The sequence below is a fragment of the Peromyscus leucopus genome, chromosome 1 (genome assembly GCF_004664715.2).
Source record: "Peromyscus leucopus breed LL Stock chromosome 1, UCI_PerLeu_2.1, whole genome shotgun sequence".
Taxonomy (NCBI): Eukaryota; Metazoa; Chordata; class Mammalia; order Rodentia; family Cricetidae; genus Peromyscus; species Peromyscus leucopus.
The window spans coordinates 181840869-181856585 of NC_051063.1; positions in this window are offsets into that span (position 1 = coordinate 181840869).

Sequence of the window (15717 nt, forward strand, 5' to 3'; positions counted from 1 at the left end):
TTATAGTAACAACCAATAGGGACTGATACAAGTTTAAGAAAACTTCTGTCTTTAACATTCACTTCTTAGTTATGGAATTATTCTTCAGCCTTATCTCTGTTCCATGGATCACTTTCTACCCGAAATTCCCATTACCAGATATGAGTACTTACTCAGGTCTCTCTCCTTTGGTGGAGCTCTCTGCTCCAAATAAAATACAAAGTACTCACCTGGCTTCACACTTCTGCAGGATGATGGGTTCATTGAGCAGATTCTTACTCTTAAATAGAAGTACATTAGAGAGTCATCTCAAGCCTGTGGTAGAGGTCTATGACCTCATCTCCCATCAGAATGGTAATTAGCATTTCACTTGCAGTAGCGATGACAGTGCTTGTCTTGGGAGTAGAAATCATCTATGACAGTTTTTTAGATGCCAATTAAGAAAGACTTTTATGAGTTTCCTGTTAATATCTCCACAGAGACAATTTTTGGAGGCATTGGTTTTATGATCCCTAAAGGGTGACATGCCATCCTATGGAAGATGTTAGAAACTTTGATGTCATTTTGATAAATAAGTTAGAGAAGTTTCTCAGTCTCATTGGATTTCAGGTTTCACTGACATCTTCAGCATAAATTAACTTAGTTCTTTTAAAAAAATTTATAACATTTATTACTTAAAATTACAATTGAGAGTGTATAGATGCATATGAGTTATAGACAAGTGCATTCACATTATCTCCTTTCCAATTTCTTTTTTACATTTTCCCAACACTATACTTTCTTAATTTCATATGTCCCCTCAAAAACAAACAAAAAACAAAAAAAAAAAAAACAAAATTGAAACACTGAGTCTATTTAGCAATGCTAGTTTGTAGGAATGTAGGGACACTTATGAAATATTTTTAGCCTCTTAACTGCTGAATTCTCTAAGAAATCTGACACACCCTCTCCCAGAAGTCAACTGAGGACAGCAGCTCTTCAGCTGTGACTGTGACCAACTCACTTCATTTACTGTCCTGGAATTTTATCTAGTTTGATATTGTGCAGGTTTTGTGCACACTGTCCTAACTAGTAAATTCACATGTGCACGTGCCCTGTTTGGTCTTGAGAAAACTTGTTTCCTTGAAATCTTCTGCCTCCTCTGGTTCTTACACTCTTTAGGTATCTTCTTCCAAAATGATCCCTGAGTATTTAAAAGAAAAGGTATCATATAGATATCTCACTTAAAGATGACGTGTCCAAAGTTACTTTTTTTGTTTATTTTTGTTTGTTTGTTTGTTTGTTTGTTTGAGACAGGGTTTCTCTGTGTAGTTTTGGAGACTGTCCTGGAATTTTTTCTGTATACCAGGCAGTCTTCAAATTCTCAGAGATCTGCTGATCTGCCTCACAAGTGCTGGTACTAAAGACATGTGTTACCACCATTTGGCCCATCTAGAGCCTCTTATTCTCGGTACATTAGAGAGGTTGTGGGCCTGTGTGTTAATCACCATAGTGTGCTAAAAAGAAGCTTCCCTGATGCAGGTTGACTTATACTAATCCCTTTTTATGAACATAGGAGCATAGGAAGCAGTTTATTACTTTGTCCACTTACCTATTTTAACCGTTGAATAGGACAAAGCTATGTTGCTTGTAGGAAAATGGATAAAATGAGAGAATTGATGGCATTAAATTAATAAAGCCTTTCATGGACAAACCAATTACAGGATTGGTATGGTGGCCAATACATTCAACCCAAGCATTCAGGAGACAAGGCTGGCAGATATGTGAGTTCAAATACCTGTGTATTGAGTTCCACAATAGCAAGAGAAATATAGGGAGACATACGCTCAAAAAATAAAGTAATGAAAGAAATAAGAGAAAGGGAAAAAAGAAATGAAAATTAACACACACATTCTTTTTCTGTTTATTGTTCACAGATGTTATATGGATATATAAAATTATGGTTGCATATATATTATATATGATATATAAATATATATATATGCAAAATTAAAGAAACAAGAAGAGGACAGCTGAAGAGTATGAGGAACATGTGTTCAGTGAAATATAATCTTCTATGTAATGTGCTACTTTGACACTGTTTCATGTACAATGAACAGTCTTAAAGATAAAAATAAAATAAAATGATATTTCCCTATTCCCCATCCTGGCAATATTCCAGTTACCATGGGTTTTACTGTCTTTTCCTCACTCTGCTGCTGTGGCAACAACTTTTGTCTTCTTTGGAGAATCCTTGAGAGTTCCTGGTTTAGCTTCCATGAGAGGAATGCACTGTAAGTTTTTCAGGGTACAGTCCATGGCTCATAGGGCACTGTGTGCCTTTCAAGTCCAGGGAAACCAAGGTACTACCTCACACTTTGAAACATCAGGCTACTTGTGTAACACTGTTCCCTAGAAGTGAGTGAAGACTATAGTTTTATGGATAACAAACTAGTATTATATTTTAAACTCATATACCTTACTAGCTTGCAGTCATCAATGTATTCTGGCAACCTCCATTACATTCTGTTTTGATAAATATATAAAAAGTTTGATGGTTTGGAATGAGGAGCGACATTCGAATGCAGAAGTTCTTTGAACTTGGATGCTGGCAGAATGAGTTAAACCAGGAAACCATCCATAGATAAAATTTCTAGGTTTCATTAGTGGACTTCAGCCCTCTTTCCCTGAAGAAGAATGTCTGGTACTAGGTCCTCGGTTGCAAGATAAATACAAGGAGAATTAGAGCAAAGAAGAGATGAGGGGAGAAGATCAAGGAATACAGGAGTAGAGAGGACAGAAGTTAACAGGAGAGATGAAAGAAAGATGTGAGATAGAAGTAGTTGAATAAAGAGCAGAGAAGTAATTTAATGACAAAGTAGTCAAATTTAGCTTCTGTGGGAAAAACTATAGATTTTATTTGTAACCAGATTTTTTCTGTGTTTTGCTATTCTTTTACACTGTTCTCGGGCTACTTCCTATATATTCTGGATTATTATAGGAAACAGGTAAGACCCTATCTCTAGACTGGACAGACCAGGTTCCTAGCCCGTAGATCTTGTGGGCACATCCTGTGCCCCTCTCCAAGCCACTGGAGCCCCAGGGACTGTCCAGCTGCCTCTTGCTTCACCTCCTCACCAAGAAAACTGTCCCTTGTTACACCATTGAAAACTGTAGCCCACTCTTCACCAAATAGGAACAGAAAACAGGTCCTGACTTGCACCAATTGGGAATAGCTGCTCCCTGAGACCTAGCACACTGGTGTCCCCATTGGAGTAAGGTTTGCTCCCTGAGACACAGAACCCATCAGTACTGACTGGACCAATAGTCCAGATTAGACCCAGACCTCCCATTACACCAAGATATAAATTTGACCAAATGAGGCTCCCTCAGACACAGACAGCACTTGCATTGAGTGGAGGAAGAGATGGGTAGATGCCAGTGCAAAAATAAAGTCAACAACATAAAGACCAATATGGGACCATCAGAACCAAATGGTGTTACATTACCAAGACCTGAACATCACAAAGCAGAAGAAGCAGAAGATATTGATCTTAAAAATTACTTTACGGACATGATAGAGGCCTTTAAAAAGGAAATGAAAATTACCCTTAAAGAACTGAAAGGAAAAAAAAAATTGGAAGTAATCAATAACATCTTTAAGGAAAGCAATTAACAAGATGAATGAAACAATCCAAGATTTGAAAACTGAAATAGAGGCAATAAAGAGGCAATAAAAACAAACTGCGGGAAGGCTGGAAATGGAAAATCTGAGTAAACCAACAGGAATTACAGTTACAAGCATAACCAACAGAATGCAGGAGATGGAAGAGAGTATCTCTGGCACTGAAGATACAATAGATGAAATAGATTCATCAGTTCAAGAAAACACTAAAGCCAAAAATGTTATAACACAAATCGTCCAGGAAATTTGGACCACCATAAAAAGATCAAACCTAAGAATAATAAGGATGGAAGAAAGAGAAGAATGCCAACTCAAAGGCACAGAAAATATATTCAACTAAATCTTAGAAGAAAATTTTCCCAACTTAAAGAAGGAAATGCCCATGGAGGTACAGGAAGCTTACAGAACACCAAATAGACTGTATGCACAAAAAAGACTCCTTGCCAAATTGTAATCAAACCACTAAACATACTGAATAAAGAAAAAATATTAAGAGCTTCAAAAGAAAAGGTTCAAGTAACATATAAAGGCAAACCCATCAGAATAACACCTGAATTCTCAATAGAGTTTCTGAAAGCTTGAAGGTCTTGGACAGATGTTAAGCAGACACTAAGAGACCATGGATGCCAACCCAGACTTTTATGTCCAACAAAACTCTCAATCGCCATAGAATGAGTAAACAAAATATTCCATGATTAAACCAGATTTAAATAATACCTATCCACAAATCCAGACGTTGAAAGCACTAGAAGGAAAAATACAACCTAAGGATACACCCATGAAAACACAGGCAACAAATAATCCCACACCAACATATACCAAAGAAAAGAAACACACAACCCTACCAACCAAAAATAAAAGGTATTGAAATCACTGGTCATTAATATCAATGGTCTCAATTTGCCTATAAAAAAGACACAAGCTGACAGAATGGATTCAAACAAGATCCATCTTTTGCTGCATACAAGAAACATACCTCAACTTTAAAGACAGATACAACCCCAGAGTAAAGGGCTGGTAAAAAGCCTTTACAATCAAATGGATTTTAGAAGCAAGCTGGTGTAGCTATCCTAATACCTAATAAAATAGACTTCAAACTAAAATCAATCAAAAGAGATCTGGAAAAACATTATACACTTAACACAGGGAAAATCCACCAAGATGAAGTCTCAATTATGAACATTTTTGCCGCAAATACCAGGACAGCCACTTACATAAAAGAAACATTACTAAAGTTTAAATTGTACATCAAACCCCACACACTAGTAATGGGAGATTTCAACACCCCACTCTCACCACTGGATAGATCTGCCAGACTGAAACTTAACAGAAAAATTAGGGACCTAACAGAAGTTATAACTCAAATGGACTTACTAGATATATACAGAACATTCCACCCTAAACAAAAGAGTATAACTTCTCCATAACCCATTGAACCTTCTCTAAAACTGACTACATGCTCAGTCTCAAAGCAAATCTCAACAGATCCAAAAAATGGAATAACCTCCTGTATTTTATTGGACCACCATGGATTAAAGTTAGATTTCAACAACAACAAAATTTACAGAAAGTGTACAGTCTCATGGAAACTGAATAATGACCAATTGAATTACCTATTAGTCAAGGAAGAAATAAAGAAATAAATATTTCCTAGAATTGAATGAAAATGAAAGTATAACATACCCAAACTTATGGGACACCATGAAAGTAGTGCTACGAGCAAAATTCATAGCACTACATACACACATAAAGAAGATGGAGAAATCTCACACTAGTGACTTAACAGCACACTTGAAACCTCTAGAAAAAAAGAAGCAAACTCACCTAGGAGGAAATAATCAAACTGAGGGCTGAAATCAATGAAATAGAAACAAAGAGAACAATACAATAAATAAATAGTTAGTTCTTTGAAAAAATCAACAAGAGAGACAAGTCCTTACGCAGACTAACCAAAGGCAGAGAGAGGACATCCAAATCAACAAAATCAGAAATGAAATGGGGGACATAACAACAGACAATGAGGAAATCCAGAGAATCATCAGGTCGTACTCCAAAAACCTTTACTCCACAAAATTGGAAAATCTGGGTGGGAGAAGACTAGATGCTATAAAAATAAAACTTGTGCAGACAAAGGTAAAACGTTGTTGGTATTCCAAATAAAACACCATCAAAAACTCACAATAGGGGGTCAAGGCAATTAGCCAAAGAGAGCAAGAGCAGAGGACATCCAAGATTACATCTGAGTGGTTTGGATATCCTTATATATTCGCAGATGTTGGTGTCCATGGGAGATTTATAATCCTACTAGAAGCTGTGCTTCCCAAGGCCTAGGGATAACAGATATCTTTGACCATAAAAATGGCCAGAAGTGAAGGGAAATATAAATAATAATTACTAGATAATAAATATATATTGAATCAAGTGAATAAAGATAAATGTGCAAGGTGTGAAGATAAATGGACTTATGGATTCTCAGAATTCAGACCTGTCAGGCATCATGGACATTAGTATATCTAGGAGAAAAAGTAAGTTGAAGTAATCTATATATTCTCTTCCTTAGGGAGTCTTGACTTTTATGGCAACCTAGGGCCTCTGTCACTTACAAGCCAGTACATTTATTCAATTTTGTGGTGAAAATAAAGTTTCCTAAATGTTTTTGATATTTTAATATAATTACATCACTTGACTTTCCAGTTATTTCATCCAAATCTTATCTAATACCCCTTCTCACTTTGTTTTTAATTCTTGGAATTTTTTTTTCAATCATCATTGTTACATAAATGTATGTGTTCTCTCACTACTTGTAATCATAAAACTGATCACACTTAAAAGTGAAAATTAGCCATTACAATTAGCATGATACTGTGTAAAGGGTTCTACTTAGATATTTATGAACAAATGTAATTAAAACAACTAGCATGCCACATCCTATCATTATTAGAAAATTAAACATCACTTATAGGCACATATTTTGAATGTTTGGTCCACTGATGGACAAAAATATTAGAATATATAGAAGATGCATCTGCCTCATAGTTGGAACTGGACAATATCGGAGTGACCTTGGACATTTTACCTGGTGCCCAGTGCTCTTCATAGAATCTACTGTCTATAAAGAGCAGAGGAAACTCCTCCATCACACACTCCTACTATCATAATATTCCGCAAATGTATGGTATGTCAAGGAAACTTGAATCAACTCCCCTGAAAGCGTGAGCCAAAATAAGTCTATCAAGTTGTTATTTTAGCAATATTTATCACAGATATATAAAATTAACTAATATATGTGCTGGAGATGTGGCACTGATAGGTTTTCCATACTCAGTGGATGATCCTCCACTCATGCTTATTTTGGAAGTACTAATTAGACTCATTGAGTGATCAGAAAGGATGATGGGGAGCAATGTCAAGAAGATGATATAAGGAGGATGGGAGTGAAAAAATGTGGGGTACATATATAATCATATTTCATTTTATATATGTATGAAGTTTTTAAAACATAAAAAAATCAGAATAAAACCCACTATGTATATAGATATGACAGATACACATTGGAGTTTAAAAATGATCAGATGAACTTAATTATTTCTTGTGCATATTTGTTTCTGTGTATGTGTGACTTTTCATGTATGTTGCTATGTAGACTGGACAAGCAAGTCATTCTTCTGTATCATAGTCTTGAAAAAGGTCTAAGGGTTCAGATGATAAGGAGACAGGAGCACAAGGAAGATAAAGTTTGTGAGCAAGTGGTTTTACAAAACTATGCCAAACAAGTTTATTAAGAAGTACAGCATATGATTTACAGTTTTCCTGAAAGGAGAAAGAAAGACAATGATATTAAGAAAAAAAAGAGACTGTCATACAGTGAGACACTGTCAGTGGGGGGCTGAATTAAGCAATGCTGCCCCAGGGGAACATGGGATATCTCAAGGACATCAGAGATCAAGCACTCAGTGGATTTACCATCGATTACCATTTCCCCTTAGGGTGCTAAGAATTGTGTTCTCAGAATTAGAAGCTAGAACTCTTCCTGGTTCCTTCCTGAGACCCCTAGATGCTCTGCCAAGCATATTGCTGGTTGTAGAGAAGCTGTCTTCCCTCTATGCACATTAGGGCTCAGGGCAAGCTTCTGTCAGTATGACTTTCCATACCTGTAAACATTTAGCAGCATCACTGTGATTAAAATCTCATAGAGCTTTTGTGAGATCCTCACTCTATTCTCTAAGATGAAGAAGGAGGCTTAGACAAAGATATCTTAATATAGATAGACACGGGCCAGTTTCAAGCTCCCAAAAATGATGGTGCCAGCCCCAGGAACTTAAAAGTACAGTCATCTGGTAGAAACTAATTAACAAAAGAGTGCCCCAAATGCCAGACAAATGCCAGGCCATTTGGCAGTGACTGATTAACCATGGGATGTCCCAGTGCTGGAGATGGCACTTCTCAACTCCGGAGGCAGGCTGTAAAAGTTCTAACAGAACAAACAGATAAACTAAAATAAGATAACACAGACCTGGGAAGATTTAGCCAGTTAGAATTGTACTCGTACTAACTCTCCCACAACCTGGAGGGACTTGTGGTTTTTGTCTTTAAAAAGCCAGCCTCATAAAGCAAGAGCAACTCCTCCCTGCCTCACTGCACTGTGAAGAGTGAGTGCTTAAAAAGAGTCCCCTGTCGAGACTTGAAATGGAAATAAACCTTGCTTTTGCATTCTGGACATCCTTGGTCTTTGGTGGTCACTCTGGCGGTAGTTTGGGCATAACACTTTGATGACTATTCTTGATCAAAATCCTGATGGGCTTAAGACTCATTGTAATATACATTATATATTATATATGTTACAAATCTCAATTGTAAAATATTATATATATATAAAAACTATGACTTAGCCGGGCAGTGGTGGCGCACGCCTTTAATCCCAGCACTCGGGAGGCAGAGCCAAGCGGATCTCTGTGAGTTTGAGGCCAGCCTGGGCTACCAAGTGAGTTCCAGGAGAGGCGCGAAGCTACACAGAGAAACCCTGTCTCGAAAAACCAAAAAAAAAAATAATAATAAAACTATGACTTATTATATAATATGTAATATTTATGATATGTAACAGTTGTGATTTATTAGATTGTTTTACACAATATGGGCTGTACCAATCTAACAGTGTTTTTGTCAAAATGAACAGAATTAGGATCCAGTCACTAGTCATTCTCTGAGGACAGATACCACAGAAGTTCCAAAATGGCATTAAAATCCTGAAGGTAATTCATGAGGTGTTTGTCTTTAAATGTAATTAAACTGAATAACCATTTCTTTGTGATAAACTTTTGATTTATGTGTCAATCAAATCAGCAATAGGACAGACAGTAAAAAGAATAAACATATACATATATGTGCATATATGTTTCTACATGTATGTATATGTATAAATATAAAATTATAAAAATATTCATAAATAAAAAATATTGATTTCCTTAATTCTTAAGAAAATGGAGTGCTATTATGAAAGACCTTTGTCCTGGGTGGTGTTGATGCACACCTTTAATCCCACCACTGGGGAGCCAGAGGTAGGGGTATCTCTGTGAGTTCAAGGCCAGCCTGGGCTACAGAATGAGTTCCAGGAGAAGATCCAAACCTACACAGAGAAAACCTGTCTCAAAAAAAGAAAGAAAGTCATTTCCTACACTTATGACACATAGGGTCCTGTCTATATATTTTTCTACCAGTTTCTGTGTTTCAGGTTTCACATTGAAATGCTGATCCTTTCGGAGGTAGTGCAAAGTGATAGCTACAGGTCTCATTTCATACTTTGCATTTGGAAACTCAATTTCTCTCTGCACCATTTGCTGAAGATGTTTTCTTTTCTCCACCATATGTGTTTGGCATACTCTTTAATATTAAACTGCTAAACTACCTGTCACCATGTTTGAGTCTTCAGTTTTGTCTCATTGTTCTACATGTGTGTATTTATGGCAACAATGTATTATTTCTATTGTCCTTGTAATAGTTCATAAGATCTGTAAAGGTAATTCCTCCAACATTGATTTTTCTGCCCAGTATAGTTTTATTCTATTTAGATCTGTTATGGTTCTACATGGATTTTAGAGGGTTTTTTTTCATGTGTACAAAGAAGGAGATGGGAGTTTTCACTGGGATTGTATTGAAACTCTAAATGGCTTTTGGTAAAATGGACAGAACACATTGACAGGTTTATAGATTTTGTCCATCAAAACTGTCCTGTACAGTTAGTCACTCTTACCCAGTTAGGGGGATTTCAACACAGCATGCACCACTCTGATGTTAGGTAGATCTTCTTTACTATAGCATAGTAATTTCCCAAAATATGATTCACATCATGTAGGGCAAAAGGACAGCCTCAGACATGACACCACATTGCTCTAAATCCAAAATCTTAACATTTGGAAGACACCTAGGCAAGTTGATACTTATTACTGTGTCTAAAACTGGGCTTGCGTGGGACTTGGAGCAGATGGTATGTGTGTCAAACACCTCTGAGGCACAGTGAACAGTTTGTACTATAGACGAATATCTAGTGTCAGAGAAGGGTTCAGAGGTTTCATGAAGTTTTTGTGAAAACACACTCTATATCCACCATCTTTCTAAAACTGTGACTTTTAGAAATTTGTTGTTGATCAGCATACCTCACTACTGCTTCCCTTTTCTCCACTGAAAACTCTTTGGGCTCTTGTAAAATTGGCTATTCTTATAAGTAATTTTCTTAAAACTAATTGCTATTTAGGTTTTTGTAATTATACTTCCTTGATCTACTCTGAAAGATGACTCGGACATCTGCAAGACATATATTTTAATATAAGTAACTGTGTATACATATGCATAAAATACATAAACTTGGGAGTTTTGGATTTACTCTCCCTGATTTGATATGGCTAGCTTCTGAATCTTGGGAGTGCTCTCAGCTGCACACCTGGGCCCAATCATTTCAGGTGTCAGTACTTACATAAAATAAACTCTACTTATTAAAATTTATTCATGGTCATAGTGAACCTCTGAGTGACCTTTGATCCATAATAAAAGCAAGCTATGCTATATAGAATTAATCATTTTCATAGTGAGTACTGAAATTTGTCAATTCCTAAATTAGAACATTGTATTTCCTATATTGTGACAGAACTTGAAGATAGCTCCATTAATAAATCCAAGTCTTGTTCCTATATCTAAATTTATGCAGATGGCATTTGGCTTCATGGAAATATAGTTTGGCTTGATATTCTGTGTGTGGTGTGGTCATTTTTTGTTGGATTACTCAGTAAATTTTGGAGAGACTGGCTCCACATTTCAAATCCATCCACTGCTTCCCTTTTCACAATCACTCACTCTTTCTCAAAATCCATCCATCTACTCCAGCTCTCTTAATTCCCTTTATGTGCTAATACCCAGGAGAGCAGAATTCAGACAACTATTCTTCATATAACTCTGCAGATAAAACCCAATTGAAACTTTCTCAAAGTCTGAGATAGGAATGAGTTTCCTTCAGGGGTGAGATCAATTCTCTCAGCTGGTAAGTGTCATGGCTACCTCCTATAACCTCATCTTTACCTCAAAAGACATTAGTTCTGAATATATCAACATGTCAGTCACACTATATTAGGAACTCCATCCTACATGGAGACAGGCTGTCTGTCCTGTGACTCCTGAGGTCCTATCAGGCATCAGCCATCAAAGGGAAATCTGCTTTCACAGATGAGTCTCTGTTTCTTCCCTGAGGATTGCAAAAGCTAGGACAGTCTGCTCTAAGCTACGTGAGTTCAGCTCTGAACTGGTCTTTCTCTTTCACTAGAGAAACAAGCACAGGCCAAATACCTACAGAGGGACTGATTCCCCCTTGATGCCTCCCGAGCACCCAGTTTTATTCACAGCTTCCACATAATATCTCATAACCACCTGTAACTTGAGTAACAGAGAATCCAATGTCATCTTCTAGCTTCCATGAAAACTGGGATGCAAATGATACATGTATCTAATGCAAGAACGTGCATGTACACATAAAATAAAACAGATATTTTAAAAGAATACTTTGCATAAATGAAGATGATGCTCTCCAGATCTTCACTAATGAACTATTGGCAGATGATAGCTGCTGTGGAAGGGGAAATCATTTTTGTGGGATTTTGTAGTCACTGGCAGCATTCCCTAATTCAGTAGACAATTCTACATTTTATATATATATAAAATGTATATATGTGTGTGTGTGTGTGTATGTGGTATGTGTGTATATGACTATCTAAGTATGTGCTATGTAGACAAACAAAGTCATAAAAAAAGTTTTAATCAACAGAAAGAATAATATTGTTTACCTTAATTCTTGAGCAAATAGAATCCTATTCAGGAAGTCCTTTCCTACTCCTGTATCATGTATATTCCTGCCTAAGTTTTCTTCTACAAGTTTAGTGTTTCCAGTTTCAGATATAAGTCTTTGATCCATTTGAAATTGGATGTTTTTAAAAATGATAGATACCATGTTCATTTCATCCTTTTGCATATAGAAATTCATTTTTCCCACCACCATTTATTCAAGATGTTTTATTTTCTCCAGTGAATGTTTTGGGAATACTGTTTCATATTAAATGGCTGAAGTTACATGTTCTCTTGTATGGAGCCTCAACTTTGTTCCAGTTGTCTGCATATGTGTATTAAACTATATTTTTATATTCTCTGTAATAATCCTTAATATCTGGAATGGTAATCCCTCTAGCATTGTTCTCTTGCTCAGGATTGTTTTTGCTACCTAGGACTGTCATGGTTCCACATGAATATTAGTTGTTGTATTTTTCTAATTCTGTGAAGAATGAGATGAGGGTTTTCTTTTTGTTGGAGCTGAGGACCGAACCTAGGGCCTTGCAATTGCTAGGCAAGCACTCTGCCACTGAGCTAAATCCCCAACCCCGAGATGAGGGTTTTAAATTGGGATTAAATTCAATTTATAAATACGGTTTGGTAAAACAGACAGATCATAGTGAAGAATATATAGCTTCTGTATAACTGGACAGTAAGTCACATTTTTTTTGTTTTGGGGAGATTTCAGCATAGCATAGCATGCCTCTGATGCTAGATCTGTTTTATTATAGCATATTAATTTCACAAAATATTGAGTCTCATCATGTTTGCCCCCTTCCAAGTAAAGGCTCAGACAATACAACCAAAAGTTCAAAATTAAACATCTCAAAGCCTTCAAGACCCCTAGGTATTTTGACAGCAATTAATGTGTTTGAAACTAGACATGCATGTGCACTGGATACAGATCAAATGATGTTTGTGTAATATCATCTCTGGGGTATGGTTAGCGATTTGTACTATAGGTCAATATCTAGCCTCAGAAAAGGGTCCAGAGGATTCTCAGGATCATTGTGAAAGCACTGTCTATATCCACCATCTTTCTACCACTGTGACTTTCAGAAATCCACTACATATCACGATACCTCTTCACTAGTCTCTATTGCATCTTTTTCCACTCTGCAAACGCTCTGAGTGACTGTTTTTACTATTTGAAGCTCTTTAGTATTGACCTTCCTAGTCTTCAGTCCATTGTCAATTATCTGTGTCTTCTACCCTCCTATTCTCTGTCTCCTCCCAACCCAAATAATCTTAAACAATCCCATATGCCCTCTGTACTCTACTTCAAAAGCTTTGCTGCTCAGGTTTCCGACATTATCAAATTCTTTGGGACACTAATACTTACTCTTGGCACCTAAATGTGAGTGTTTGCACTGCTGTCTAAGGGAGTGATGCAAAGAAGTTTCATGAAATCACCCAGGATACATATTCCAGACACCAGCATCAGGGTTCAGATCTAGTTTAAAGTGGCCATTCACTGGCATATATGCATATATTATCCAATTAGGTAAAGCATATTACACTGTGATCCAATGAGTTCAAAGGGCATGTAACCCACTTTGTTTGAGGTTCTACATGGGGGCAGCATGTCCTGGCAATGTGTCTGTAGACAAGTGGCAGGAATCAGGCAACACCCTGGGTTTTGGTGACATTCTGAGTGTCTCCTGCAAACCAGGACTCCATTATTTGTCATCAAGTGTGCTAGACACATAGGTTTCCTAAAATAGCAGCAGGAGTCCTTTGCATTTCTCATGTTCCCTGTCTTTTAGATATACCATGTGAACAGATACTGTTCCCTCATGTAGAGTCTTTGTAATTTTCTTTGTGGCAGTTTTCATCAACACATATCTACTGTTGTCCTGCCCTCCCCCGTTCCCTTCATTATATTTTGCTCATTTTTCTTATATCATCTTGCTATATCTTTCCCCCAACCGGTTCCTTTCATTTATATGCCTCAAATATAAAATATCCTTCAAAGACTTGTGCTTTCCTGGTCAATCCCAACTTTGGTACTGTTTAGAAAAAAACATGGACATGTTTGAAGGTTAAACATAACTGGATGTGGTCAGTAAGTATATGACTCTTACATAAGACTCTTGGGTCCTAAATCTTGGCTGTAGGTTTGTAGTATGTAGTCTTTATTGTGTGTAGATAGGAACCATTTAACCAAAGACATTCCATATTATTTATGATAAAAGACTGTCAAGTTTTTGTTAAAAGAACTTCTGACTTCAGGGCAGGCAAATGGCCTGTCTCCATATTCTCCTTGTGTTCAGATCTGAGGGAATCCTGATGAATTAGAGGTAGAAAGAGGATAAAGACCTGGAGAGAATGGATGACACAGGAGAATGTGGTCCTCTAAGTCAACTGAGAAAAACTCTTATGAACTAACTGAGACTGAAAGAAAAAGCCCTGTGCATGCCCAGGTCTGCACCAGGTCTTCTGTGTATATATTATATCTTTCAATTTAATGTTGTTGTGGGATTCCTGATACGTGAATGAGTGGATCTCAGATTCATGTGCCTCCTCTTGGGCTATTTACTTTTGTGTGTTTGCCTTGTCTCTCTTCCATGTGCTGGTTTTTGTTTTATCTTTTTTTCCTGTTTGGATGTTAGGTTTTAGAAGCCTCTTATTTCCTAATAACAGAAAGGGAATGGATGTGGATGTGATGGAGGAAGTGGCAAATTTCAAGGTGTTAAGAAAGGTGAAAATGCTATCAGCATGTATTCTATAAGAATAGAAACTGCCTGGAGGTGGTGGCACATGCCTTTAATCCCAGCACTCAGGAGGTAGAGCCAGAAGGGTCTCTGTGAGTTACAGGCCAGAATGGTTTATAGAGTGAGATCCAGGACAGGCACCAAAACTACATGGATAAACCATGTCTCAGAAAAAAAAAACAAATGCAAAAAACAAAAAAAACAAAAAAACAAAGAGAAGCTATTTTCTATTTTTTCCCAATTTAACATTTATGGATTCTTTATGGATTTCATGTCATGTGTCTTGTTCCCACTCATCTCTCCATCCCTTCCTATCCAACATTTACCCTTGCAACTCCCCTTGGATAAAGCAAAATAAAATTTAAAAGAAAATAATAGAGGAAAAAATAAATCTAGTCATGGAAGCTGTAGTATGACACAATTAATCACAAAATAAGCACTTTACTGCTTATATCATTATTTGCAGGTGTTCATTGCAATCCATCATTGGTCTGGATGGAGGCCACTGGGTTTTGCTTCATCATTAATACTGGGCCCTTACTGGGGCTCCTTTGGGCTATCCTGTTTTCCTGTGTCATGGAGATCTTGTAACATTTTATCTGCAGGACTATCCCCTTCACATGCTCCAGCAGATCATAGATTGTAGATGTAACTAACTGTCTTATTAAATAAGAAACACAGAAACAATGTAAAAGAGAAAGCCGAGAGGTCAGAGCTCAGAGCTAAAATCTCACCCTTCTGCCTGTGGTGTCCCAGCTTCCCGAAAGAGACCTATTTCCTGTCTGTTCGTCTATTTATAGTATTTTGTTCTGCCTTCTCATTGGTTGTAAACTCAAACACATGACTGCCTTGTCACTGTCTGAATGTACAGCCCCCTAGGCCTTAAAGGCATATGTCTCCAATGCTGGCTGTATCCCTGAACACACAGAGATCTATGGTATTAAAGGCGTGTGCCACCACCACCACACTCTTGCTATGGCTCTAATAGCTCTGACC